Consider the following 27,850-nt stretch of genomic DNA (forward strand, 5'->3'; position numbering starts at 1 on the left):
GCATTTTTGACAACAACAACAAAATCTTAAACTGTCACATCTATTGCAGTCACCATGGCAACTCAAAATTACTCGCTTTGTTTTGGAGGAAAAAAGGCCTTGTGTTCAGGAGTCTTTCTGTTTCTGCGCAAGCTAGTGGCGGGCTGCGGTGGCTGTTTTCCTTCTCAGTGAGCCTAGGTGGCTCGAATGCATGGGCAGACTCAAAGGATAATTAAAACATGTACCATTTAACGAGCGACAACAATCAAAACTTTAATTACTCAGCTTGAGTCTGGCGCCCCCTCCTTTGCCAAACTGGAGGTGGGGCCTGGGAAGGGGGGGCAGGGGAAACAGAGGGTGAAACCTGATTGTGTTCATTAAGCAACACACCAACTTGGCACAGTAATAATAATTAAATTAATTATAAAAGCAATTTGCTTTTGAAAATTTGATTTGACGGCTTACGAGCTGCCTCACTGATCCAACAGCAAGGGCTTAAAATAGGCAGGATGCAAACCCACCCAGAAGAGTATCAGCTAATTTTAATGAGATGCCGGGACTGGTAAACAAAAGACCACAACACACGCTCACTGTACTTGACTTCAGCCTGGGAGTGGAAGAAGATGCTAAGCGGAGGAAGGAAGCAAAGGCCTGACTTTGAGAAAGAGGCCTCAGCAGATTCTGGGGTAAGGAGTGAGATGTAGACAGAAGAGACAAGCCTTCCCTTTTGAAAATGTGCAGTCTCTCCTTTCATGCATTAACACCTGCCTGTATAGGTGAGATAGAGAGGCAGTGTAGCCTCATGGATAGAGAGCTGGCCTGGGGCTTAGGAGACATGAGTCCCATCTGTGCTATTAATTTGTCATGGCTTTGTCTTCCCTGCAAAAAAGGACAAGCAAACTTGATGTATAGTCTTAGTGGAGACAAGACACAGGTCGTTTTTAACCTCAGTGCAGCTGGTTTAAGCCCCAGGTTGGGGGAGGAGCATAGGGTTGAGCTCAGCTCTGTACATTGGAATAAAAATGACAATGTCTTGTCTTGACCAAGGTTTTGCACAGGGATAGCTATCAGTGGACTGCAGTGAAGGTCCAGCCTCTCTGACCTGGGGCAAGCCACTTCCCTGCTTCTTCCCCTCCCACCATGTCTTATCTGCTTAGATTATGAGCTCTCTGGGGCAGCTCGACCCATGTGTTTGTGCAGCCCTGAGGACAACCAGGCACTGATCTCAACTGGGTCATCCAGGCACAGCTGTGATGCAAATAATTAATAATGAGAGGTGATCAAAGCCACACACTCAAATGAAACACCTGTGTGCACAGGTGCTAATGCTTCCAAACGCCACACCCAGGCACTGGCACATGCAAAAAGAGTCCAGGCTGGGGCCCCTTTGAAAATCACTCCCTTCGTTTATAGTAGACAGATGGGCTGAAATACAGCCCTGTTCAGAAGACCAGCATAAGGTCAGTTCCCCCCTTAAGCCTTGTTTTGGGGATGGAATTGGGACACAGGCCTTGTGCTGACTCTGCACTGGAGTGAATTCCACCCATGGTGGATGGAGGAGAAGGATCCCTTGGGATGGTGGGAGGAATACCTATGCATCAAAACATTGGGTTAACCTAGTAAACCTTCTCTTCCTCCTGGCTGGAAACTGACAGCAGAGGGTTAGGCCTTACAGAGACAGTAGGTCCCAATATAAAGATGTCCAAAATCCATGGGCCAGGAATACAGATAGTTACTACCCACTCATCACTCACCCACCACCATCAGATGGTCCAGGGCTCTGTTATGCAGCATGTAGGTGATGTGTGAGCTTTTCCTCTCAGGGCAAGCAGGGCCCGGTGCTATCTGATTTGTTGTTGTTGTTGATTTTCCCCACGGTGAGAGCAGTCATGTCAGCGCTGGTGCCCCGAACACCTCGTGCTGCCTGGGCATGTGGGGATTTCATTTCACAACATCTCAGGCTACCAGAACAATCTCATCACCTCTGTTTTTTCACACCTTTGTTCTTTCATGTGTGTTTGTGTCTGAGAGAGAGAGAGAGAGAGACTTCATCTTCTCTCCCTCCTCCACCCCCTCCAGCCCCAAAGGCTTCCATCTCAGAGTAAAAAAAGAAAAAAAGGAAACATTCAAAAGCAGGCACCGGATCCAGCTATCAGCTCTGCAATGGGCTGTAGGTTCCTAGTGCGTGTGCTGATGCTGTTCGTCCCGGGGGAGCTGTCCAGCACAGGGACCTCCTGAAGTACAACCGTGCTAGTTCAGTGCTGTGCAGAATCTGCACATATGAAAGAAATGGAGAGGACAGGCCCAGAACCTTCCCCTCAATGCAGGGAGCACACTTGGGAAGCCCTGGAGACGCAGCAGAAATAGCAGGCACTAAAGAATCTACAGGGGTCCAGATGCAGGAACTGAGTTTTACAGTGTCTTTTAGGCATGCAGTGAAAACTAACCTCAACACCAGTTTTCTGTGTGTGTGTGTGTGTGCGTGTGTGCACATGCATGCACACACACTCTCTAGTCAAACCAGAACACAGACACACAAATTCCAACTCTGCATGAGGTGCAGAGGAAATCAATATAATACAATATAATGATTTCCAGTGGAGATGAGATTAGTTTGGCTCCTGCTAGCTTAGCCAGTGAGAGCAGCTGCCTCTGAACCATGACTGAGGGCCCTCGCCTGAGTGGGAGGGTAGAGCAGTGGCTCTGATAGCCGGGGGCCTGTTTGCAGTGTTCAAGCTGCTCATGGTGCCACTGACTTTTAGAATAAACCGAATGCTTCAATGGGTTGAGAGGCTGGGCCTGAATCCCTTAGACATATTGGGCTCCACAGCTCTGTCTTTGGGTCCTTGGTGCTCCCTGGGCAGGGAGTGGAGTGAGAAAGGGGGCAGCCATCACATTTATTTTAATTCATTTCCTCTATTAATCCCCAAGAACAATAATTAGCCTCAGGCCCCTCCCCAGGCCAGCTGATTGTGAGGATAATTAATCCCCAAGAAGCATCCTGGCTCTCTGGCCTTGCTGCTTGTTCAGGTCCGTGCAGGTTTCTCACAATCTGGTAGCGCATATCTGCGTGTTCAAACATTCTGGGTAAACAGGGCTCTGAGCATCAGCCAGCATGTGCCAGGCTCTCTTGCTGTCGTATCGGATACACTCAGGCCAATGCAAACTGTCCTACGGAGAAGCTGCTAGCAATGACTGTTGCCTGAAGGGATCTTTGTATTTTTTTTTCATACAGGGTGCACCACTACTTCTGAGTTACAGAAATTATTCGATCTCTAAACATGCCACACCTCTTTTCTCTTTGGATCCCCCAAGAGCTGGTTAACATTTTGTCACTGAAACTTTTTTTGAGGGAGTAGGGGAACAAAAATGTTTATTTTGGTCTAAATTTTTCAGGTTTTTTACTATAAGAACCAAAATATGTCCAATTTTTCTCCTTTCTCCCTCCCTATTCCAGGGGAAAGAAGCAAGGAAGGGGGGAGGGGAAAGGAATTTTTCCCAATTTTTATTCAATCAGAAAACTGAACAATTGCATAAAAATGAAAAAAAATTGTGCATTTTGTTTTACACGTTTTGTGGAAAATATCTAGCATATTTTGATCCACTCAAGATCTCCCAAACCTCACAGGCTCACTGTTTTTCACTGCATCAAGCACAAGTTGTTGTTATGATTACTATTAATCATCTCAGTGGAGCATCTGGAGGCCAGACATGCTGAGATCAGGTCCCAAAGTGCCAGGTGCTGCACAATAAAAAAATACCCTTGCCCTGAAGCGCTTCCAGGTGTGGGGTGGCTGGGAATCTGGAGGGAGCACTGAGGAAAGTGAATGCACACTTACGCCAGCACTGATCACACCCTGTGTTTCCCTGGCTTCTCTGCACAAAGGCACAAGCATGTTCCTTAATCACTCTGGGGATGTTCCCTGCTTTGCCTTGCTGCAGCATGGGAATCTGTTTGCCTCAAACACCAGAGAAAAGCACAATTTCTATTTTTTCCCTATTGAAAAGGAAGCTCAATGTGTTTGTATGAAATGTCTATTTTTATTCCTTCCCATATTGTTTCCTTTAGCTGCATTCCCTTCCCTCAGTTTCACTCCTTGACCGTTATCTTCTCTGCTGGCTGCAGTTTTTAGCTGACCTGAGGGGGCTGATCCTTTCATTTTCCCAGCTGTGACCTCTCTTCTTGGTATGTACATGCAAATCCCATCTACCTATCTCCTGGGCAGCCTGCCTGACCTCTCACCTGCTGGATAGCTGCAGCCTGTGGAGTGTATTCTGCAGACGAGCCATTGTCTTCCCAGCACTGGAACTTTCTCAGGTTATTGAGGGCACCATGCTGTGCAATTGTTACTCCTTTTTCTCGAAAAGAACAGGAGTACCTGTGGCACTTTAGAGACTAACAAATTTATTTCAGCATGAGCTTTCGTGAGCTACAGCCCACTTCTTCGGATGCATAGAATGGAACACACAGACAGGAGATATTTATACATACAGAGAACATGAAAAGGTGGAAGTATGCATACCATACCATGCATAGACTCTTCCTGTTGGTATGCATACTTCCACCTTTTCATGTTCTCTGTATGTATAAATATCTCCTGTCTGTGTGTTCCATTCTATGCATGCTGAAATAAATTTGTTAGTCTCTAAGGTGCCACAAGTCCTCCTGTTCTTTTTGCGGATACAGACTAACACGGCTGCTACTCTGAATCCTTTGTCTCAGTCTCACACACAAAAAACACCCACTCACACAACACTTATGATGCACTAAGGGTGAAATTGACTCCTATGCACAGGAGCTAGAGCAGGTTTATGCACCCCTCAAGCCCTGCTGAAACCCTAAACATAGGGCTCAAGTGGAGCCCGGGTCTTGTACTGCACAGATGTTTGGGGACTGGCTGTTCTTCATGGGATGACTCTTATTTGCACCCCAGCAAGGCAAGTTGGGAATTAACAGGGAAGCATTTGCTATTTGTAATCTGCTCTTCCACTTTCCTTGTTCTTGATTCTCATCTGGGAGTGAAAGGAGCCACGGTCTTTCAATCAAGATGCAGATTAAGGCCATGTGACTTAAGTGACCAATGACCTATCAGGAATAATAAGTAGTGAATAGGCTGAAACTTGTTTGCATAAACTGTCCGAACACCTGTGAATAAGGAGGGAAGAAGAGGCCTCATCCAAAGTTCACTGAACGAAATGGAACGTTGCCCATTGAGTTCAGGGGGCTCTCTGTGAGGTTGTAGAAACCAGGTTGGACTATTGAAAGCAAGAAAGGGTTAGAGTTGTTATATGATTTATTCACTACAAACAATTATCTGGCTCGACCTGTAAATGCTATTTTCCTTGCTGTTGCTGCTCCCGTGCTCCGAGTGTCCCTAAATTTCTGACTGCCAAAAGTTCTGACTGGAGAAAAGGGGTTGGTTCACATTATAATTGCCCTGCTCTGTTCTTGCTCTCTGAAGCGTCTGGCAGTGGCCAGTGACAGAAGACAGGATTCTGGGCTAGATGGACCATTGGTCTGATCTGGTGTGGCCGTTCTTAGGTTCCTGTCCCTCTTTCTAGAATTGGTCAGAAAATGCTTTATATTTCATTTAAACTTAGGATTTTTTTTGTTGACCCCCAAAACAATTCAGCTGAAATCTGAAAATGTTTGGCCCTAAAGTACCAATAAAAATAACAAAATTGGCTGAATATTTATAAAAAAAAAGTCTGCAAATATTTCAAGGAAAGCAGACCCTTTCCAACAACATTTTTCTTTCCTTGAAAATGCAATTTTCCATCCAAAAAAAAAAGTTTCAGCTGAAATGTTTGAGCAACCCCACTGCTGTGGCCATTGATGAAATGCCCCCGTTCTCCTTTCATCAGTGTGTTTTGCTCATCTCCAGCCCAAATGTCCATCACACCATCTGATTCTGATTATAAAATTTTTGCAAGGATGGTTTTGCAGACAGGCAGACGGGTGAGTACATGGTAGCACCTCCCAGAACATGCACATTAAGTGAGAAGCTGTCATTTTCCCTCCATTGCCCTCTTACGCTGGCACTCCATTTCCATTTACGGGGGGAGGGGGGGATTGCAGCTGAAATCTTTGATAATTGTCCGAGGCATTGTTCCCAAATTGCCTCTGATTGCCACGCTGGAGCTGCCGGGGCTGCATTTTTATAACCTGCTGGGTTGTATTTTGCTATTTTTAATATTTTTTTATGATGGAGATTGCTTATTGCCATGCAAAGTAGGTCAGAACCTTAGTGAAGAGCTTTTCATATACTCTGCTTTTTGAAGCTGTGAAGTGCTATGATCCTTCTGTCTCCTCTTCCTTCCCCCACCCCACTCCTTTCTCCAAAAGCACACTGACATCCAACTACTTTAAACCACTGGGTTTGAACAGCAAATTATAAGTTAAATTATAAATAATGCCCAGCTTTCCAGGGCTCTGCCTATTATGCCAGACTTGGAGAGACTCACCCAGTCTGTCTCACAGCCAGGCCAATGCAGTCATTATGACTACAGGGTGCCTGGCCGCATTGATCGGCTTGAAAAATGCATGAGTTTGCGCCCTTGTCAAGCAGCATCTGAAGCAGCGGTTTCAACAAAACTGAGCCGGAACTGAGCAATGACTGCAGTCTGGGTAGCCATGATATCCCTGACTTGGGGGGCGGAGGGTGGGGGAGTGCAGCTAGCTCCACAGAACACAGTTACATTATATCCAGGGTGCAAAGAGGTCTCCCCCAGCTCCCAAAGCTGGGGTCTGGGAAGAACCTAGGGACTGCAAAGAGACGAGAGCTCCTTGGATGGGGATGTAAACAAGCTCTTATTAGGAGGTCAGGTGCACAGGCAATCAGACCATGCTGATGAGCATAGTATAGAGAGCTCATATTGTAATAGACAGGGAAAGAATATGTGGCAGTAGATAAGGAGAGAGAGAAAGAAAGCTTATGTGATGCTAGATAGATATTTTGATACTGTGGTTTTTATGGGGATAGACAGACATTGGGTTATTTATGGTGATAGATAGATCACTAGTATCATACTGTGCTACTATATATATATATAATATATATATATATGTAATATATATATATATAAATAATTGTAGCTTCAATTTTATATATATATAAATAATTGTAGCTTCAATTTGTAGCTTCAATTGTAGCTTTCTCCCCAAGGGACCCTAAGCTATTTCACTCATCACAAGAATTCAACTGACTCTGGGCTGGAACATGGAAGCTTTGAAGAGCAATGCTAGCTAACATCTTGAAACAAGAAGAGGAAGAAGAAAACTAGGAGTAGCTTTGGGAAGATAATATAATTACTTATAATTTGGCTAATTGGCTCCTGTCCTTGTGTACGGATCCCCATCATGGGGAATAAAACCTGGAATCTTCAGTGCCAATAGCCAGGCATCTCCTAGTTGAGCTAAAGCAGTAAAATCATCACGTGGCAGCAGTAGCAGCCTGTTATCTTCTATACTGCTCAGTCAATAGAGGAGGGTGTGACCGATTAGCTATCATCATGCACTTACAAGTGCCATAGGATCTTCCCTTACCACAGCAGGTCAGGGCTTCCCCTGAAAGTGGGATGTTTCAAATGGTGGTATCTCCTGAGTGCAGGTCTGAATAGATGTGACAGAGGTAGCATTGCTGCAGTATTTCCTGTGAGCATTTTCAGACGGGAGCGGACAGTCTCCAGTTGCCTTTGCTTACAATTCAAACCAAGGAATCTGAAAACTGCTGTCTAAGCCAGTGGTTCCCAACTGGGGGCCCAGGGCTCCCTGGGGGGCCATGAGCAGGTTTCAGGGGGTCCACCAAGGAGGGCCAGCGATAGACTCACTAGGGTCCAAGGCAGGAAGCCGAAGCCCCACCTCTGGGGCTGAAGCCCGAGCAAAGTAGTTTCATGGGGCCACAGGCAATTGCCCTGCTTTCTGCCCTGTAACGCTGGCCCTGGCTTTTATATGCAGAAAACCAGATGTTGTGGCACAGGTGGGCCTTGGAATTTTTTATAGCATGTTGGAGGAGGGGTCTCAGAAAGAGAAAGGTTGAGAGCCCCTGGGCTAAGCCATTGCTATGGCGCTTCCCTTGCTGCACCGATAGGTTTCCATGCAGGTGTAACGTACGGAGGGGAGCTTATCTGAGAGCCTTGAGGGTACAGAAGGCAGCATGTGACCCATCAGTCAGCATCAAAGCAAAGAAGCCACATTTCAGCTCAGTAATTTTCAATAATTTATGATTTTCACTTGGTTTCCAGAGTGTTATTACTGCGCTTAATATCATTTACAAATTACACATGATCCCATCAATTCTAGAAAAGCGAGGGAATGTCTGGGAGATGCTAAAAAATCAAACTTTATAGCGTAAATGGGGATTTATGGCCCTGGGCTGGCTGGTGAGCTGGCTGGCTCAGCAGTGAGGATACAAGTTACCCACATGTCGTTATTACCAGCTATGGGGCAGTGGGCCCCAGCTGAGAGCAGGGCCCCACTGCACTAAGTGCTGTACAAACACATATTAAGAGACAGCCCCTGTCCCAGAGAGGCTATGTTCTAAATAGCCAAGTCAGACAAAGGGTGGGAGGGGAAGTGACTGGCCCAAGGTCACCCAGCAGGTCAGTGGCTGAACAAGGAATAGAATCCACATCTCCTGTCTTATCCACTAGACCACAATGCAGCTCTAATTATGCTAATTGCTAAAGATACGGTTGTACACCCATTCCGATCACTACGGCTATGGTACTGCCTAATAAAACAAATCAGGCTGGTGCTCAGTGGCCTCTATCCTCAGCTGCAACAGGGCTGCACTGCATTGCACTGCTAGAGCAAAGCATCCATAAATCCAGCCTGCCCACCGAAGGGATGATTGCCTCCGTGTATGCCAATGCATCACCATTCCCCTCTCCCTTGCCAGTGTATGGGGTGTGATGCAGGGAAAGGGGTTGAGGCCTGAATGTCCCTGCGCCTTGGAGATCCCCAGCTGGGGACCAGCCCTGCACAAAACAGCCCCAGAATCAGGGAAGTGCAAAAAGGGCCCCCAAGCTGACCTGGTGCACTCCCTGTCCTTGGCTGCACCATGCTCTCCTCAGCAGCAGCTGGGGATCAGGACCAGTATTTGCCATGTGTAGGTGTGGGATGGATTCCATTGCCTGGGGCCACGTGGTAGAGTCAAGAATGGAACCCAGGAGTATCAACTTTCAGTGCCCTGCTCTAACCACCAGACAAGCCAATTTTGAAATGCACTGGAATCCCTCCCACTTCTACCCTGGGCATCCCAAAATGAGTCCCAGGGTTTGCCCTTGTAATTCATCAGTCATTCTTTGCAGGCATCAGAAAAAACGTCTGCTGAGTAATAACGTACTGTAGGAGTGCATTAGAGCCAGATAGCCACGGCCCTCCTGTGTGGGGCAGGGCAGGGGTTGAGGTCACGTCCTCCCTGCACATACACATAGCTCAGGGTGCCTTGGGCTACTTAGTCTACATTACAGACTCCTGGCTTTGTCTCTCCCCCTACGTTCATGATAGTCAACGGTACCTGACAGAGAAGCTTGTGTTGCCGAACAGGTCGGGAGCTGTTTGTCTTCTCACCTCTTAAAAGCTGTCCACTTTCCTTTCTCCATCCCCCACATCCTTCCCCTCCACAGGAGCAGAATCCAATAGATGTGTGAATAGTCTTGCCTCCTTCTGGGAGGATGGTTTTCCCCACCCTCCCTTTGAATTCAGAATCATACCTTCTATTATCCTGCGCTGAGAATGCCCCAGCCACTAAGCTAGCCCCAACCTGCAGCTGCGGAGAAGCTTGAGAGCTCAGAGTTGCACCGACTCTCAGGACAGTGGGAATAGGTCAAAGATAATCGCTCCGTCTTCACCAAAACCCAAGCAGCTCCATAGCCCGTCCTAAAGCATTTCAGCAAGGCAGATGCCTAGAAAGGAAGGTGGTGGAAATAAGCCCATTTTTGTTTGTTTCCACATTCTGTGTAGGGCTGGCAGCAGGTGCCTGGTTAACAATGCTGCAGGCGGACACCTTACCCCCAAACTGTTGGCACAAGGATGGCAGCAGTGCGAGGTGCCTAGCCCCATCCCGCCACTCACAAGGGAGGAGGCGGGATATGCAGGGTGGAGAGATGATGCAGATTTCTGCTCAGCAGTAACTGGAGTGAGGCTTTGGGTTGGGCATGTTACAGACTAGACCAACCTAGTGGCAAGGGAAGGTGTATTTTCAGCCTCCAGAGAGTTAAAGCGACATCTAATAATAACCCCTCCTCCCCCGCCACCCCTAGCCAGGGCCCTTTAAATACAGCCTTTGCTTATTCTGTGCATTATCATCTGCTCCTCTCTCTCATTAGCCCAGTTGCTCACTTTGTTGCCCCATTGGTTCACTCTGGATGTAGCTGCTGAGTTCACTGTGGACATCCTCCTACCTGACATCTCTGGAGCCCAGCCCCCATGATGGATGCATTGGCTGGGCAATGATTTGGCACTCACCACCTGCATCTCCCTCGGGCCTGCCTCCCAGCTGCTGAGCGTTGATCTCACTGGGCCTATGCCAGGACCCAGGAAGCAGTGGATTCTGAGCAGAGGCCCAGCACAAAGCCTGGGCATCACTGAAGCTGTGTTTTGAGACATTAAATATGGCGTAGGCCCCTCTGCAATCGGCTGACTTGTGCCCTTCACTGAATATGGGGAACCACCTGAGCGACTCAGCAGTGGGACACCCGGTGGCATGGGAGCTGAGGGGTGAAGCCGCTGTGTTCTGCCAGCTAAACTGCTGTAGGGTGCAGGCCTGCAAAACGCACACACTGGCTTCAGTGGGCGCAGGTTCCTGCCCTGCCTATGCATCCACTTGTCCCAACTCACAGGTTTAGCAGCTCAGTTCTGATCCATCCGCACGGCGCCTGGGGTGTGCTGGGAGGTGGCCCAGGTCCCTGTGTAAAGGGGCTGGGCAGAGTTTTCTGTGTAAAGGCAGGGACCCAGGGCCACTGTTTCTCTTCTCACCTGTTGGTCCGATGTGGGCAGCAGCCGGTGCCGGTTCAGTGACATTTCCTTCGGGGGCTTTGCCTGCTGATCGCCCTAATAGACCAGAACAAAAGCTCTTTCATTGCAAATGTTTCCACCCTTTGCCAAGCTGGCAGGCTGGGTCCCACCAACCCAGATTTGATTTTTTTAATTGTTTTTGTTATTTCTGAAAGAAAGGGAAAAAAAACCCCTTTTCCCATTCTCCTCCTCCTCCTCATTAACTCTGCATCCCAGGCGAGCTCGGGATCGTGAAATTTCTTTTGTGTTACTGGTGTCATAATAATCTTCACCATGGCAACACAGTATGGTTTCGCAGGCACCAGGACTGGCAAGGGCCTGCCAAGATTCCTACAGGCAGGGAAAAATCCATGGGCAGGAGGAGAGGGGGCTGGTACAGAGCAAGGGGAAGGAATCTGAAATGCCCCTTGAAGGAATTCTTTAATGGGAATTCTTAAATAGTGTTTGTTTGTCTTGTCACATTTTCTTTGGGCTGTGGGTGAGGCATCTGCAGAGGCCGGGAGAGTTAAAGAGCAGTGAGTGAGTTGATGCCTGCAGCAGATCGTGAGGGGACCAGCTTACCAAATATCCTTGGAGCTGCTGAATACTCGGGCGCTTGGGTTTGTTTATTTTTTTCCAGCAGAAGGAAAAAAATGTCCCTTAAAGGGAAGGTTTGAATTCCTGCTCCAGCGGGGTTGCGCACTGCCTGCAATTCCTGGGCAGAGTACAGGGGCTTGCAGGGACAGTGCCTAGTGAGGGAAGGCTTGGTGTCTGGGTTTGTATGAGCATTCACCAACTTAGGGTCTAAGATTCTGCTTTGCAATGCTCTGACTCCCTGGCACCACAAGTTCCAGGCCTAGGCAAAAGAGGACTTCTGCCTCAATATACTGTGAGCTCTTTGGGTTAAGGACCGTCTTTCTGTTCTGTGTATGTACAGCACCTTACACAGTGGGGTCCTGCACCATGGCAGGGACTCCTAGGTGCCAGTGCAGCACAAACCTGCATTGCAGGACTATGTCCACCATGGTAACCAAGAAGGGGGCCATTCATATGATGAAATGGGGAGTGTGTGTGTGCACACGCATGTATGTGTGAGCATTCTTAGCTGGCCTAAAGATGCTCATATCCACTATGTTAGGTTCCCACCTTCTCTCTCCCTTCCAAGCCACGCTGATATCTCATTTCAGGTGGGAGGGACCCTGTTGTGCTTTCCACCTAGAGATTATGTTGGGGAAGGAATGTAAATGATCATCAGTGCAGCTTCCTACGGCATTCCTTAATTATCCTTCTCACCAGGTTCAGACGCAAGCAAGTCTCTGCAGAGAAAACAGTCCTTTGTTAGCTAATAACTTACAGAGAGCTGTGATTTGCATACAGCACAAGGAACAGAGAGAACCCAAGGAAAATGCCTCCCTCTGAACATCAGAGAAGCATTTGATTGAAAAAACTCACCCTGGCCAACTTCTCTGCTTAGAGTTTTCTAATAGTATCTGGGACAAGTGGGACTTGCAATTCTTCTCTTCTTAAAGGAACCGCTCTCAGAAGAGTCTTTCAACCAAGCTGTGTCCCTCTGTCCTGTAAAAATGACATTTATTTATATATTGTCTTTCATGCCAAAGTACCTAGATACTATGGTGATGTATTCTCTGAAAGATCTACAGTAGGTAACTGTGTGTGTGTATATATCACATCACAGACACCTATATATATTTTTTTTTCCAAGGGGCTTGTGTACAGTTGCATTCTTATGTCCAGAAGGCCCTGTTCTGGGAAAGCCTAAGTCTAGCGGTTGTGAGAGGAAATGCAGGGATATGTCTGAAATCAATTGGTTCAGAATGGTGCATAAGTGGTTAGCTGAAGCTGGAATGAACTAGATTGGATATTAAGTGGAAATGTTTTGATATGGGTAAATATACACTGGCTGCAGTCAATACACAGAATATATTACTGGACTCCATGGAAAGGTACAGTGTTATCTGCAAACAGATTATTTTTAAGTGAAAAGACAGTGGCAGATGCTTAAATGCATTGACTTGTTGAAAATGTACAGATTTGGATACAAATGCAATAGAGTGCTATCAGTTAGGTGTCTCGGCCCATCTGCGTAGAGTAGCTATCGATTTTAGTTGATATGTATTGATTCCAAGAAAACTACTCTGCTTTGAAAATGAACTTCCAGTAATTTCAGGGAAAATACAATGTGCTGTCTCCATTGCAGGGCTGCCTTGTTTTGTTAAACATGCCTTGTGTGTTTGAAATACAAAGCAAAGCCAAACAAATACCTCAGAGGAAAATAAAATGCATTGATTCTCAGAATGGGAATAATGGCCTCCGTTAAAAGCTTTTGGCGCCGTTAACATACATTGCTTTGAATAAGGATCTCTCTCAGCCCTCTCCTCCCACACCTACTACAACTAAAATTGTTTGAATAGGGAGGTTTGGGGCTAAAATGCAAAACATTTTCTGCACAGGCATCAATGTTGTGTCGTGCTGTTTAAATGCCACAGAGAAAGATGTTTCAGAAATTGCATAGATCAGAGGTTCTCAAGCTGTGGTCTGTGGACCACCAGTGGTCCACGAGCTCCATTCAGGTGGTCCGTGGACAGTTCCCTTTAAGGTGCGCGCCTGGGCGGCCACACATGTGAGAATGAAGGGCCACCCACCTAATTAGTTGGAGCCGTGTAGGCCTGGACCCTGAAGAAGACGCACATGTAAGATGAGGTGGTGGTCTTGAGGGGAATAGGGGGTAGGTGGGAGGGGGCAGTGAGGTCAGAAGAGGGGGTGGGGGGAATTTGGGATATGCAGGGCTGCGGCAGCCAGAGAAAGAAGCAACTTTCTCCAGCTCCAGGGCTGCGGTTGCCGGGGAGAGACCCCCCTCCTTCCCAGCCCCCGCTCTGTGGTGGGGGAGAGACACCCCCACCTTCCCAGCCCCAGCTCGGGGGCTGCCGTGGCAGGGGAGAGAGGGCACATCTATCGCATTATAAAGGTAAAACTACGGATATGAAAATATGAGTTGTGTGCTTTTATTTGTGGAACAAAAAAGGTTAATTGTTGTTTTTTTATATATAGTGCTTTTATCCAAAGAGCTTTACAAAAGTTAGTTAATGGTACAAACAACATTTGGAAAGATCATGTAGTGGTCCACCGACACCCTCAGCAATTTTCAAGGAGTCCTCAAAAAAAAAAGTTGAGAACCACTGGCATAGATTAAATGGATATAGATTCATAGACATATAGATTTTTAAGCCTAGAAGGGACCAATAGATCATCTTGTCTGACCTCCTTTATAACACAGGCCATAGGATTTCACCCAGTTACTCTTGCATGGATAGAGCTATTTTATTTAAATAACATTGGTTGCGTTTCTTTTAATTTTTCCAGAGCAGTAGTAACTCACCAATCAGCTATTTGAGGGCTCCATGTCTGGAGAAGGTTAGTGTCTATCTGCGCTCTGCTCTGTGAGGGGCCTATGCATTTGGCACTCTGAGTGATGTATTGGAATCTACTACAGCCTCCCCTCTGTCAAGACTGATCCCTCTGTCCATAGAAGTGAGGGGGAGTTTTCTCTCATGTAGTTAGTGGCAATACAGCCGTACATAATGGTCTGAGGCTGCCTCTTCCTGCAGACTAGATATATGTGGTGTGTGCATTGGCATCTGTGCCGAATGCCCCAAAAGTGCATCACTTAGGATTCTCTGCACCGGAAGGACAAAGTGTGTGATTGGCTGTGGCCAACCTTGAAATGGTGGCCAAGCTGGTTAGAGACTAGGCGCCTCGCTGTGGAGGGGAGCAGAGGAACTGGTATCCCAGATCAATGCAAGGGCTAATCTAATTCGGTCTTGTATGTGGATGTAAGGAACCCATCATTACGAAATAACCTGCCTGCTGGTGGTTAGCTCACGTCTTGAAGCATGAGGGTTCATGTTGTTATTCTTATTCAGCAGCATCCTCCTGTCTAATGCAGCAGTGGGAGGGCTTGGAAGTGAGAGAAAATGACAGACAAACTGACCCTTTCTCACCATCCCGCCGCAGAAGATGCCTGTCCCAGCTCTCACATTCCGTAAGACTGGCCTGCTCAGCTAGAGAATGAGCCATGTCATTGTACAGCCTTTTCCCTTGGAAAGGTCTTTACAAGATGTCCTAAGAATGTTCTACCAAAGACCTTACAAAGAAGAAAGTGCCTCCGTGCTGTGCAGGTTGTTGGATTCCTCCAGCTTTCCCCCCACTGCCCACCCGCCTATCTCACAGGTGGGATCTTTTCCTTTGCGGTTATTTTAATTGGCAGAGGATGGCAGGTAACTCAGTAGGACGTCGTGGCTGGCCTGACCTATCAGAGCTGCTCCGTTTAGATCAACAGGCAGGGAGACCATCTGAGAGAACACGTTCTAGTCCCTCCAGTGAGTCCTCACTGTTAATTAAAGGTATTAATTGGCACAGAGCTTGCTTACTTCTACAGAGGGAGCTGATGCGATGGCCTCTGAAGTGCATGGTAGCAATTAGAGATGCAGTGAGTTTTTCTGAAATCACTGGCATAGTCAGAGAAAAAGGAGAGCACTGATCATTGGCCCAGGACATCTCTGTGCTGGGAGCCGACTCTGAGCTTCTGAGTCTGAGTCAAACAGAGGCAGAGAGACCTGAAGTGGGTTCCCAGAGGAAACCCAGAGAGCTTGTGGCAAGTTTGGGGTTAGAATCGATGACTGCCTAGGCAGGACTAGAATCTCTAGTCAACCTGCACTAACCCCAAGAACACACTATTTATAGACTAAGGATTTTCAGGCTGCATAGGAACCTTGGATTTGGGCAGTGGGCTAGTGGCAGATGACAAACTGCAGTGGTACCCCTTTGTCAGCAATGAGAAGGAGAATACCTAGTCACCAGTGGGGCTCAGGACAGCCTGGCATGTCCTCGTCAGGAGGGACGTGCAGAAGCCGAGCTGTTAAGGAACGTTCCCCATCATAGACCTAGGGAGACATATGGGACTTGTACCGTATTGCACCAGTTTCTTTCACCCCCAGAAAAAAAAATTCCACAGAAACTTGACATACCATTTCCTCACTCACTCTTCTGTGGAGCTCCAGAGAAAGGGACCCAGCACCATCTCAGGTGATTGTCTCTTCCTGGGTGCTGAAGGGTGGGTTAAGGCTGGAGATTTCAGCCTCAGGCCTGAATTTCTGTCAGGACCCTGGACCTAATGTCGTTAAAGTCTTCTTTGCAGTGTAATTTCTGAACGTAGTCTGGGAGCGACATGAAAATTAGATCTAATAATGAATGATTACAACTTTCAAGTTAAGTCTAGTTGGTTGACTAATCAATTTGGTTAAGTGAAAATCCATAGCAAATGAGTCAGCCGCAGTACAACATTTCTCTATCCAATTTAAATTAAAACCACCAACCATAATAATTTCACAATTACTCTGTGAGGCTGCACCAGGGACTTGACCCTTGAGATGGAAAATTTCAAGGAGTGCAGAAGATGGACCAATGGGGTGAGGGAGAACGCCAAGTGTAACAGGCTTTGCTGCTGTCTGACCACCCAGTCTGTGCCATGGAGAGCAGAGGGGGTGGTCCCGAGGAGAGGGGCAATGGGATTTTTCTGGATCTGTAAACAGCACTAGAAGCTCATCCTTTTCTGGCCTGATTAAGTACCGTCTTTTCAGATGTAGGGCCAAACTCTCTGCTGGTGTAAATTGGCCTCTGGATGCCAATGGAGCAGCATCAATTTACTCCAGCAGCAAATTTGGCCCCATTGGCTTTTAGCTAAATCCAGCTTTTGGAATGAAACAGTAATTATATTTTGGGGGAGAGGGGTGGAAGGGGAGGGCCATTTTCTGGTGGAAAAAATATTTCCGATAGCTCTGCTCACTGATGATTGTAAAGTGCATTCAGATCCTCTGATTTCAGGTGCTAACGCACCTCCTGGGAAACCCACTCACCAGAATCCTAGCAGAAGGAAAGGCACTGACAGAGGCCAAGTGAGTTGCTTACACCGCTGAAGCAAATCAGTCTTTGCTGTATTCACTCACTCAAGCCTCATACCTGTTGACTGGCTTCCATTTCTGATGCATCTGTATCGATTCCGCAGCCTCGTGCATTATTCATCCCAGCACCAAAGTTTTCAAAGAGCTGAACCTCGACTCTGCTTGTCCTCTCCCCACAACTCCACCCCCTCCCCCAAATAAATCCAACCTGTCAAAGGCTTAGTCGTTATTTATAAAGAAGCAGCAAAGCAGTCGGAGAGGGGAGTCCGGTCCTGTGGATCAATTTGTAATTTTTCTTTTTTGCTGTGGCAGAACTGTGAAGGATGCGAGCATTAAATCCCCAGGAAAGTCGCCTGTGCAGCAATCTTTAGTAGCCTGAATTATTTATTTGTGTGAGGTTGTGCTACACACCAAACGACACCAACACAAGACCATTGCAGTCGGCTTCAGATAAGGAACAAGTTTCAAATTTTGGGAATGCTGCCTGCTGATTAGAAGAGGGAACTGGGAACCAAGAATCCCCGATTTATAATCCTGCCTCCTCCTGTACCCACTTTGCTCTCTCTGTACCTCAGCTTCCGCATCTGTAAAATGGGGATAACAATGCTTGCCTCACATGGAGTGCAGAGAGGAGTGGATTAAGCTGAAGACTAATGAGCTAACACCATACAGCATTTTTTCTCCATGAATCTGATGCAAAACACATTTGAAGTTAATGGAAAGACTTCCAATGACTTCAGCAGGCTTTGGATCAGGCCAAGTATTGCAAAATTCTGTTGTCTGCAGGAATAGGTAGGCCTGGCCAGAGAAGGACTTAGAGGGTGATATGTACAGTCTCTGCGTCTCAGTCAAGCTGAGTGAGGATAGGGCTTGGTGTAACACCAGGAGCACTGGCAGAGAACCATGCTCTTGTCAGACAGCTGTGCTGGTTATATGCATCTTTCAAAGACCATGTCAGAGTTCTCTCTGGCTGCCTAGTAGCTGCCATATTTATCTGCACAGTCACTGCACTGCCAGGATCTAACTCAATTGCTTTGTAATGTGCTTTAGAGATGCCTTTTCAATGTAAGCAGTGCTCTATGAAACCCAGTTCTGTGCTGGTATATACAACGTCCTCACAAGCAATAGATCTGGGCAAAGACAGCAGATGAAATAAACACATGCCTCTCATTAATGGAGTTCCTAGCTAGGCCTTGAGACCCAAAGTAGGCTTAGCAAACTGGTATCCAGGCTGTGCCTTAGCATTCAGGGTCTGGGTGCCCTCCAGCCTGTCACTCACTGCTGAGGAAGAAGCAGAGTTTGCATCTAACTCCACTGTGAAAAGCACATCACTCTGAAAGTGCAGAAACCTCAGGGGATCTGCAGCCGCTGACCCCAGTCTGAGGAGAATAAACCAAAGTCCCCAGTCGATGGGGAAGGAGGAGCAGTCTGCATGATCTTGCTCTTTTGGCTGGTGAGAAGTTCTCAATGATGAAAGATTTACACATGCCTGGAGCATACCTGGGAGCGAAAAAACACTGCAGCTTCTCTCCAGCTTCTGACATGGAACCAAAGCCATGAACTCTGCCCAGGGAATTCTGAGATTCCCACTTGCTAGTGCGAGAATTACAGAACAGGCAGCAGAGTGATGCCAGCATGCGCTCTCTGGCAGCAAAGGCCTCTCCTCAACAAGACACCGAGCACATTACTGATGCAATGTAATAATAGTAATGAATTAAATACTCAGCACCACCGACAGATCTCGGAGTACCCTAGCACTCAGATGCCAAGTTGTCAAGCCTGGTACTGGCTCTTAGACAGACAGCAGGTAGATTTCAACCCCTCTGAGAGGTAGGTATTTTGCACTGCATAGTATTTACTGGTACATGCCCATTTATTTGTATTACCTGTGGCAGAGCTCTGACCTTGCCCCCGTGGGTCCTGCGCTTCCAGTCAGTTTATGCCAGCCTCAGTGGCTCACTGTGACTCTCCACGTAGCCCTTCTCTCTCTAGGGCCAGGGTTACAGTCTACTGAGCCCTTTTCATCATAGGCCTGCAAGGAGGTTGGTGAGAGAACTCCCACAGTCTCTGTTCAGCCTCCTGTCCTGACAGGGGCCTGACCTCCCCTCCCAGGAGATGTTCCTGTAGTGGTGGGTTGGGGGGAACCCGGGCCTGCCCTCTACTCCGGGTTCCGGCCCAGGGACCCTAATGGTAGCAGCTGTTGGCAGCCAACCTTACACTGCCAGAGTTGCTACATTTCCCTGGGCCACTTCCCCACAGCTCTCCTGCTTCTCCCTTCTTCTCCCTTACCTTAGGGCTCCCTTAACCATGGTTTGAGGGTGTCTTCATTAACCAGCCCTTCAGCCGCACTTCCTCTCCTCTGGCTCCCTGGCTCTCCTCTTCCTGACTGGAGTGAGCCCTTTTTATAGTATCAGCAGGGCCTTAATTAGAGTCAGGTGGTCACATTAGCTTAATGGCCTCACCTGACTCTTTGCAGGTTAATTAAAGTCAGGTGTTCTCATTAGCCTGGAGCAGCCCCTGCTCTGGTCAGTCAGGGAACAGAAAACTGTTAATCCAGTGGCCAGTATATCTGCCTTCTGCTATTCTGCTGTACCCAACTGGCCTGGGTCTATCACAAACCATATCCTCTCAAAGCCCTAGTCATTGTGCTAGGAGCTGTACAAACAGAACACAAAGACAGTCCCTACCCCAGATAACATCGTCCATGTTGATCTGCTCCCCTTCCCCTTAGAACAGCACTGCACAGCTGGATGAGCTTATTACCCAGGGGGTTTCACCTTCCATTGAGGCATCCTCTCTTGGCTGCTGTCAGGGTGGGGAGGACAATGGACTCAACAGACCATAAGTCAGATCTGACATTGGAAACTCCATGTACTCCTAATCAAATCCTTAGGATGCCCCCAAACAATCCGCCCCCCTCTTTTCTGCTTCTGCCCTGCCAGATATTTGTAGGTGTTCACAAAATCCCCTCCATTAGTCAGCCATTCACCTTGCTAAAATCTCCTAGTTAATCTGAATCCATGTCCTGTTTCCCCGTGAGGTTGCTGCATGGCAAACTTGTATGTTTCATGAAAATAGAAAGGGTTTGCTCTAGTTCTCTTTACAGACACTGCAAGAAAATCACCATCCATCTTCCAGGCCTCAAGGCAAGTTCTCAGTGACACCCCTTTATGACTGATTCAGCCCAGACTCTAGGTCTGACAACACTTCTTGTGGATTTATCCTAATAAATACTGAAATAAATTTCTTTTTCTTTCATTTATAAAAGAGCTTCTGTCTGATGGAGGAGAAGCCTTCTGACACATTTTTGAGAACAGGGTCAGATGTTGGAGAGCACTAAGCCAAGAGAGGCTTATTTAATGCAGCAAACACATGGTGTCTCCGGTTACACTTGCTGAAGAGCAATTGTTTTTAAGTTTCAGAATGAATGTCTCCTTAGTTCACCTTTGCCGGACTCTAGGACTGCTATATTTTATTTTCATTTTGTATGAGTAAAAGATACATTCTGTTCTGTTGGAGGAAGATCCTGAAAGCCATTTAGAAATCAAACAACTGTGGGAAATTCTGTTCTTCAGGCTGGAAAAAGATGTGGTGATCTCCTTTGAAGCCTTCTGGTGATGAAGAAATAATCAAAGTGGGAACCTGCTGGGCTACTCTCTCTCCAAACCATTCCTGAGAAAAACCCAAGCTAGATTAGACAGACAGGTAGATAGGTGGGTCTGTATGTTAGATAGATAGATGCCACTATCAAATACACTTTAAGGAATAATTCTGCACTGGCTGAGGGAGCCATTTCTGCAATTCTCTTCTTTGACTGAGTGGTTCACAGCCAAACCTCTTGGATGGCAAATTTCTCTTTGCCATGAATGAAATGTCACTGTCTCGGAGCCAGGGATGTTGGCAAAGAAGGTTTCTATTCCCAATCTCTCTCCAGGATTTGTGTGTGTGAAAGAACAAGCGAGGAGGGGGTAACTGACACCATGCAGATGCACAATGCATGGAACATAGGCAAATATTCCCATATATTGAAATCACTTAAGTCTCTGTGTTTCTGTTTTGCTAGTTTCCATTTGTAATGAGTGGGCAGAACAGACAGGGAAGGGCTCAGATGCAGAGCGATGTGTCCAATTAAAAACCTTTGCTGCCAAGTGACTGTACCCTCTAACAAGCGCGTCTTTCACTTTAATTGTGTGTGTGTTTGTTTCACTGTAACACGTTGGAAAGGGTTGAGTCCAGTTACATCGACTCAGGCTATGCTTGGAACTAAACAGTCTTTAGACAATATGTTTTCCTCCGCTCAGCAGAGACTATTCAGCTATTCTAAATGCCACCATTAATTTTGTGCAGAAACCAACAACTCAATCTGAGACATGCCAGTTTAATAGCTAATATTTAATGATATCGTATACATAGATAGCACCTTTCAGCTGTCTGCCCACAGAAGAGCAAGTTAAATTCAAGGCCCAGTATTGCCTTAAGCTGCAGGATGAAGGCCATGGTTGAGAAATCCACTCCCCGGGTGCCATGGAACTGTCCCCAGCAAAGGTACAGCTTGTTTGTTTAGGAGACAGAGCTTTCTCTGGGGCTGGTACAAAGCTATGGGACCGACTTCTGGAGAAATTAAGAACTGCCTCAAATCACTGTCCAGTCCATGTGCATGTGTTTGAGCTTGCCTTCAATAACACACACACACAGGACCGCAGACATGAAATAAATAAATGCTATCTTAAATGAAAAGAAAATCACATCATTTTCTCCTTGGAGAGGAAAGGGGAGAAAGAGAGAATCACACATGACAGATGTTAGTCACGTGGCTTGTGCACAAACAGGAGGTGCTCAGATCCTGGGGTGATGAGAGAGGGACAAGAACCTGAATAGAATCCCAAAGGACTTGGGAGGACGTTTAATGGAAACACAAAGTTATACAACATGGACAGAAGAAAGCACTTTGAAAAATCATGACGAGAGATAGAAGTGCAAGAAATATCAATCTATAAAAATCGGAACAAAGACTGGTCCAGGCAAATCCTATCCTGTGAGACACAAGACACCAGAGGTGAACAGCTCAGACAATTCATAGATACTAAGGCCAGGAGGAGCTAGTAGAGTAGTCTGACTTCCTGTATAGCACAGGCCAGAGAATTTCACCCCGTTATCCCTGTCCTGAGCTTGCTCACTTGTATTTGACTAAAGAATCTCTCCTAGAAAGGCCTGCACTCTTGATCTGAAGACATCACAAGATGGAGAATCCACCACTTCCCTTGTTAGTTTGTTCCAGTGGTTAGTAACCCTCACTGTTAAAAAATTGTCCCTTATTTCTAATTTGAATTTATCTGGCTTTAACTTCCTGCCATTGGTTCTTGTTATGCCTTTCTCTGCTACATTAAAGAGCCCCTTAGTACCTGGTATTTTCTCCCTGTGAAGGTACTTACACACTAATCAAATTACCTCTTGATCTTAATTAATTAACTAGCTTGAACCATTACTTCCTCTTCCCTCCCTTCTGGTTCCTGTCTGTTGCTGATTGTTTGAGCAAGGCTGGCAAACAGGAAACCCACAGTGCACTATAATATGACACCTTGCCCATCCTCATTTTAAATAGAACGGTCTGCACCCCACAGAGACCAGCATATGATTCTCCAGCCTCTGCCTGGATCAAGATGGTGCACGTTCCCACTGGGCAGTGTATTAGCATTGGTGTGTTAAAGAGGATGGTGCTGCAGTCTGCTCAATTGTATGGAAATTAGGTGTGGCTCTGAGATGACACTATCTTCAGGGCAAAATGTGGGGCCCCACACTTCTGGGGCTAGGGAGGAAGGGACACATTGCTGAGTGGCTGCACCTTCCCTCTTGTTCCAGAATGAGCATCATCCCCTACAACCTGCTGTGAGATGTCTTTTGAATGTTAAGACTCTATTTTTGTTCCTTTTTTAGCCCTAACTAAAAGGTAGAGCTCAGGCGGAGTCACAGAGCGGGCGGACAGCATGAGCTGGAGTGACGAAAGATGCATTATGAATGCAAGGTGTAGGGAATAGAAATTATTAAACTCACAGATAGCAACAGAGCTTCCTTTGTGAGCAGTAGAGATGGAAATTATGCTGAAGCAATGCATTGCAAATCACTCAACGACGGGCAGAGAAGGGGCCTTTTATCCTCCAGGCCCTGAAGTTTTTCCATAGCTTTGTATGCAGAGGCATTCCTTCAGGGGAGAGAGAGAAGCCAGCAATTTCGTAGCTGATTGGCAGGCTGTCCAGTGCCAATAAAGATATTTGTTTTTTTCATACAAGTGCTCACAGACTGAAATCTCGCTCTTGCATTTTCCATTACAGAGGAAAATGAAACTTGGAATGCTTTCTCCATTAGCGCTGCTTAGCCTCGGAGAAATGGCAGTGCTCAAGTAACTTGAAAGGGGAAACACTCTGCTCCGGCAGAGAAACCAGAGCAGACCTGCTGCATGGAGTGTCTTTGAAATTGTCAGGGAGAAGGGACTCAGCAGAAGCTCTTCATTATTATGATTTATTTGTTTTGCAGCAGCACCCAGAGGCTCCACCTGAGATCAGGGCTCTGTTGTGCTTGGCACCGTGCATACACATGGGAAGAGACAATGTCTGCCCTAATCTAACTAGGCAAGATAAAAAAGGGGTGGGAGAAAATAAGTATTCTTCTCTTTGTGCAGATGGGGGAACTGAGGCACAGAGAGATTAAGTGACTTGCCCAAGGTTGCACGCGAAGTCAGTGTCCGAGCTGGAAACAGAATTCAGATCTCCTGTAAGTCAATCTCAGGTCCCAGTGACAAGGCTATCCTTCCCTTCCATTGTGGGTCAGATGCAGAAGCAGCAGCTTGTAGTTTCCATGGTACAGCAGGCTGGGGAGGTCTGATTGTTAGAGGGCAGCCATCATATTTTGGAGGGAAGGTATTGGACTCATTCCTTCCATTTGGTATGGAGTGAGTTGCAGGGCACGCATCGCGGAGCTGCAATCACGGCCTTAGATCATTAAAATATATTTGCATCCAAGGTCACGGCGTGAGTCACTGGCAGAGAGCTCAGGAGTTCCTGGCTGGCTTCTCCAAGCTTCCTCTGCTAGTTATTGGCACCTCTCACCAGTACATCTGAGGTGAGGCCTGGCTCTGAGAATAAAATCCTAAACCTAGACAACCCAGTCCTTCAGTGCTTCATGACACAGCGCATCCCAGGAGCTTCCTTCACCCAGTGGCATGACACTGAGAGGACTCCATGATCTCATTGGTCAATACTTGGATTTTCCATCCTGTTCAACATTTTAAGATTTTGAATTTTTTTCCCATTGTAAATTGGGACAAATAGCCAAAATTTCAAAACATTTCATGAAACAAAATGACGAAAAACAACAACAACAACATTTGTTTCTGGTCAATCAAAACATTTAGTTTCAATAATTTTGATATGCTTTGTGGTGATTTTGACCCTTTTTAATTTACATTTTTTTAAAAAAGAAAATAAAGTAAATTTCAAAATGAAAAGTTGCTTTGAAATGTCGAAATCCAAACCTTTCATTTCAACAGTGTCAAATCAGGATATTTTGATCTTTTAAAATGCATTTTTTCCAGTTTTTTAAAACTAAATATTGTGAACATTGATACAATTTTGCAAAATAAATTGATTTAGCTAAAACAGCGTTTTCTGGTGGAATTTTTTTTTTCTACACAACTTTTCTGGCCATCTCTAGTCCACGATGAGGAACTGAATGGGAGAATCAGAGATGGCCTTGCGGATTAACAGTCAAATGGGGATCTGTCGTGACTGTCAGACGTGGGGAGTCTGGTGTGATAAAACCCCCACACGGCACCCCACCAGGATGAGCTCAGGGCTTGGAAAATTCTACTTATATCATAAGATCTTAATAAACCACAGTAATCATTATGGAAAGGTCCATGTTTAACAATACCTGTCACTCTGAAGTCTGGGATAGTGCAGTCCCTCTCTGTCTTACACAAGGAGATTTCTGCAACATCACAGATCCTGCTGGATCCAAATGATGACTTTGTGCTGGCAGCCTCTTTGCAGTCAAGGTGAGAACCAAATTCTTCTGATTTACCTATGTTCACGTATCAGTGAGAGTCTGACTTGCCGCCTGAAAGCCAGGGGTGAGGCCTGGGGAGAGCAATGGGAACCAAGGAGGGTGTGCATGTATGCAGTGAACGCGTGTGTACATGCACGTGCATGTGTCTGAGCCAACAGTATAAATACCTCCCCCATTGTCTTGTCCTCTCCCGTAGTATTGATGGACTAGCCTGCCCATTCTCCTTCTCTGTAGTGCATCTGGCACAGCAGAGATGGGGCCGGGTTTGCAGAGTCCCTGCCAGATGGCGGGAGACTCACATTGCTGCTGAAATTCCAAGTCGCCCACAAGTTTCTCCCAGCGGCTACAAGACAATGTGAGCTGGTGCCAGGTCTGAATTACTCGCGTGGGAGACCAGGCCTGAGGGCAGACTTGACACTCAATTACTGGGAGCTAATTGATCATGTCTCAGCCAGATGAAGAAGGAAGAGAACAATGTTTTCGACGTGGTACCGATAATGACTTTGCTTTCACTGGGGATGTTTGTGCCATTCTTTATGCCAGGCCTGCACAACTCGTAAAGCGGCGAGGGCCATATTACTCCAAAGAAAACAGCTGAGGGCCAAACCCCTCCAGCGCCGCCGACCCTCCCCAGCGCCGCCAAGCCCCCCTGAAACACAACACCCCCCAGCACCACCAAGCCCCCCCGAAATACTCACCCCCCCCAGCATCGCCCACCCCGCGAAAACAAACCCTCCTTCCCCAGCGCTGTCCCACCGAAACAGTGGTATTGAACCTTGGTAATATGTTATAGCAGGCCCCTAAGGTAGTATAATTAAGGTAAAAGAAAAATGTCTTTTTGCTAGAAGTAGAATAAGATCTTCCCCTAACTGCCCTGTTGAATGAACGAGGTGTGACTGAGGAAGGCGTGGAAGGCAGCACCTCCAGACAGCTGCAACCCTTGGAGACGGGATGGGAGCCAGACCAGATCAGTAGAGCAGGTCAACCACTGACTCCTCGCTCGCCTCCTCAGCCCCTCACCCCCCACCACTGCCTGCCCACTCGCCTCCTCGGCCCCCCACCCCTCCTGGTTCGCCTCCTCACCCCCCACTACTGCCCGCCCACTCGCCTCCTCGGCCCCCCACCCCTCCTGGTTCGCCTCCTCACCCCCCACTACTGCCCGCCCACTCGCCTCCTCGGCCCCCCACCCCTCCTGGTTCGCCTCCTCACCCCCCACCACTGCCCGCCCACTCGCCTCCTCGGCCCCCCACCCCTCCTGGTTCGCCTCCTCACCCCCCACTACTGCCCGCCCACTCGCCTCCTTGGCCCCCCACCCCCCCGGCTCGCCTACTCACCCCCCGCCACTGTCCGCCTGCCTCTTCAGCCCCCTCCCTCACCCGCCACTTGCCTACTCACCCCCTGCGGGCCACACAGTGAGCCCACGCGAGCCGCATGTTGTGCAGGCCTGCTTTATGCTCTCGTGTTTGGCAATCTCAGAGTGATTTTGGGAACAGGGCAGTGTGTCTTAGTGGCCTAGTACTCTCTCTTTTGCCTGGCTCTTTGGTTTATGCAGGGTGGGCAAATTCAAGGTAATTGCGAGGTAAAGGTATTTGCATAGGAGCATCACATTACAGGTCTGTGCATGGGACTCAGAGCCAGAAACCCTTGTGCACCAACCCTGACTCTGCCACTGACTTCTTCTGTGACCTTGGTCAAGTTATTTACCCTCTGTGTGTCCTAGCTCACCTATCTACACAAAGAGGATCATAGCTCCCTGCCTGCCAGGGGTTGTAGTACTTAATGCAGTGGTGGGCAGCCTGTGGCCCACGCCACTTCCTGCAGCTCCCATTGGCTGGGAAGGGTGAACCACGGCCACTGGGAGCTGTGGGCGGCCATGCAAATGTAAACAAACTGTCTGGCAGCCCACCAGCAGATTACCCTGACGGGCCGCCTGTAGGGAGCAGGTTGCCAACCACTGGCTTAATGCTTATCCAATCCCGTGAAGAGGCCAAATGCTGACTTTTATGATAGAGAGGAGTGTGGTCCAATGGACAGAGCATAGGAGTAGGAGCCAGCTCTTCCATGGACCTGTTTATATGACCTTGTGCCAATCACTTCCCCTCTCTGCCCCTCTGTTTCGCCTCCTACCCTTTGTCTCACTTGTCCATCCAGAGTGTCAGGGGGCTGTCTCTCACGGTGTGTTTGTGCGGCGACTGGCACATGAGGCCCTGGTTGGAGTCTCTGGGTGCTGCTGTATTACAGTAATAACGACACCGCCTTTGTAAGGTGGTCACACAGGTGGAATTAGGGGAAGAAGAGAGCTGGGATTTAGACCTCTGAAAGCCGCAGTTGCTCACCAAATGACTGCACAGTGGCACAGACTGGGGAGAGGGGCTTAGCCAGGGCAGCTCAGGTGGTGGCTTTGCTGTTGCCACCGCCCAGGGGATGACCAGAGCTTAGTGCTTTGGTGGCAGCAGGAACTGAATGTTTGTCTTCGAACGCCATTCAGCCTCTACCTCCTGCTCCTCCTTCTTGGCTCTAGGTGGATTGGGGCTACCCAACCGCGCTCATCGCAGATCGAAGGCAGAGAAGAGCAACGTCTGTTAACACGAATGCCTTTCTAATTTCTTCTTAACGCTTGCTCAGCATCTGCGTTAAACAAGCCCCCTTCAGCTTGTACAATAGTTAATTTTGGTTTCAAAAAGTTAAAAAAAAATCTTCTGAGACAGAAGCAAGAAAGGGGGAAGCAAACCTCTAAATCTTTAATAATGCGCCGAGTCAGAACTTCTGCTGGGCTCCATCATAATCATACAGAAGAGAATAACCAGAGACAGAATTTCTTAATAACAAATAC

General features: G+C 47.4%; 1 long non-coding RNA gene across 1 annotated transcript in view; it reads left to right on the forward strand.

Moving 5' to 3' along the window:
* The window catches only part of LOC123354761, a 74,952-nt gene that overhangs the window by 37,031 nt on the left and 10,071 nt on the right, over window positions 1–27,850 (forward strand). The gene's annotated exons all lie outside the window — the stretch shown is intronic.

This window comes from Mauremys mutica, chromosome 22 (assembly GCF_020497125.1).
Source record: "Mauremys mutica isolate MM-2020 ecotype Southern chromosome 22, ASM2049712v1, whole genome shotgun sequence".
NCBI classification, from domain to species: domain Eukaryota; kingdom Metazoa; phylum Chordata; order Testudines; family Geoemydidae; genus Mauremys; species Mauremys mutica.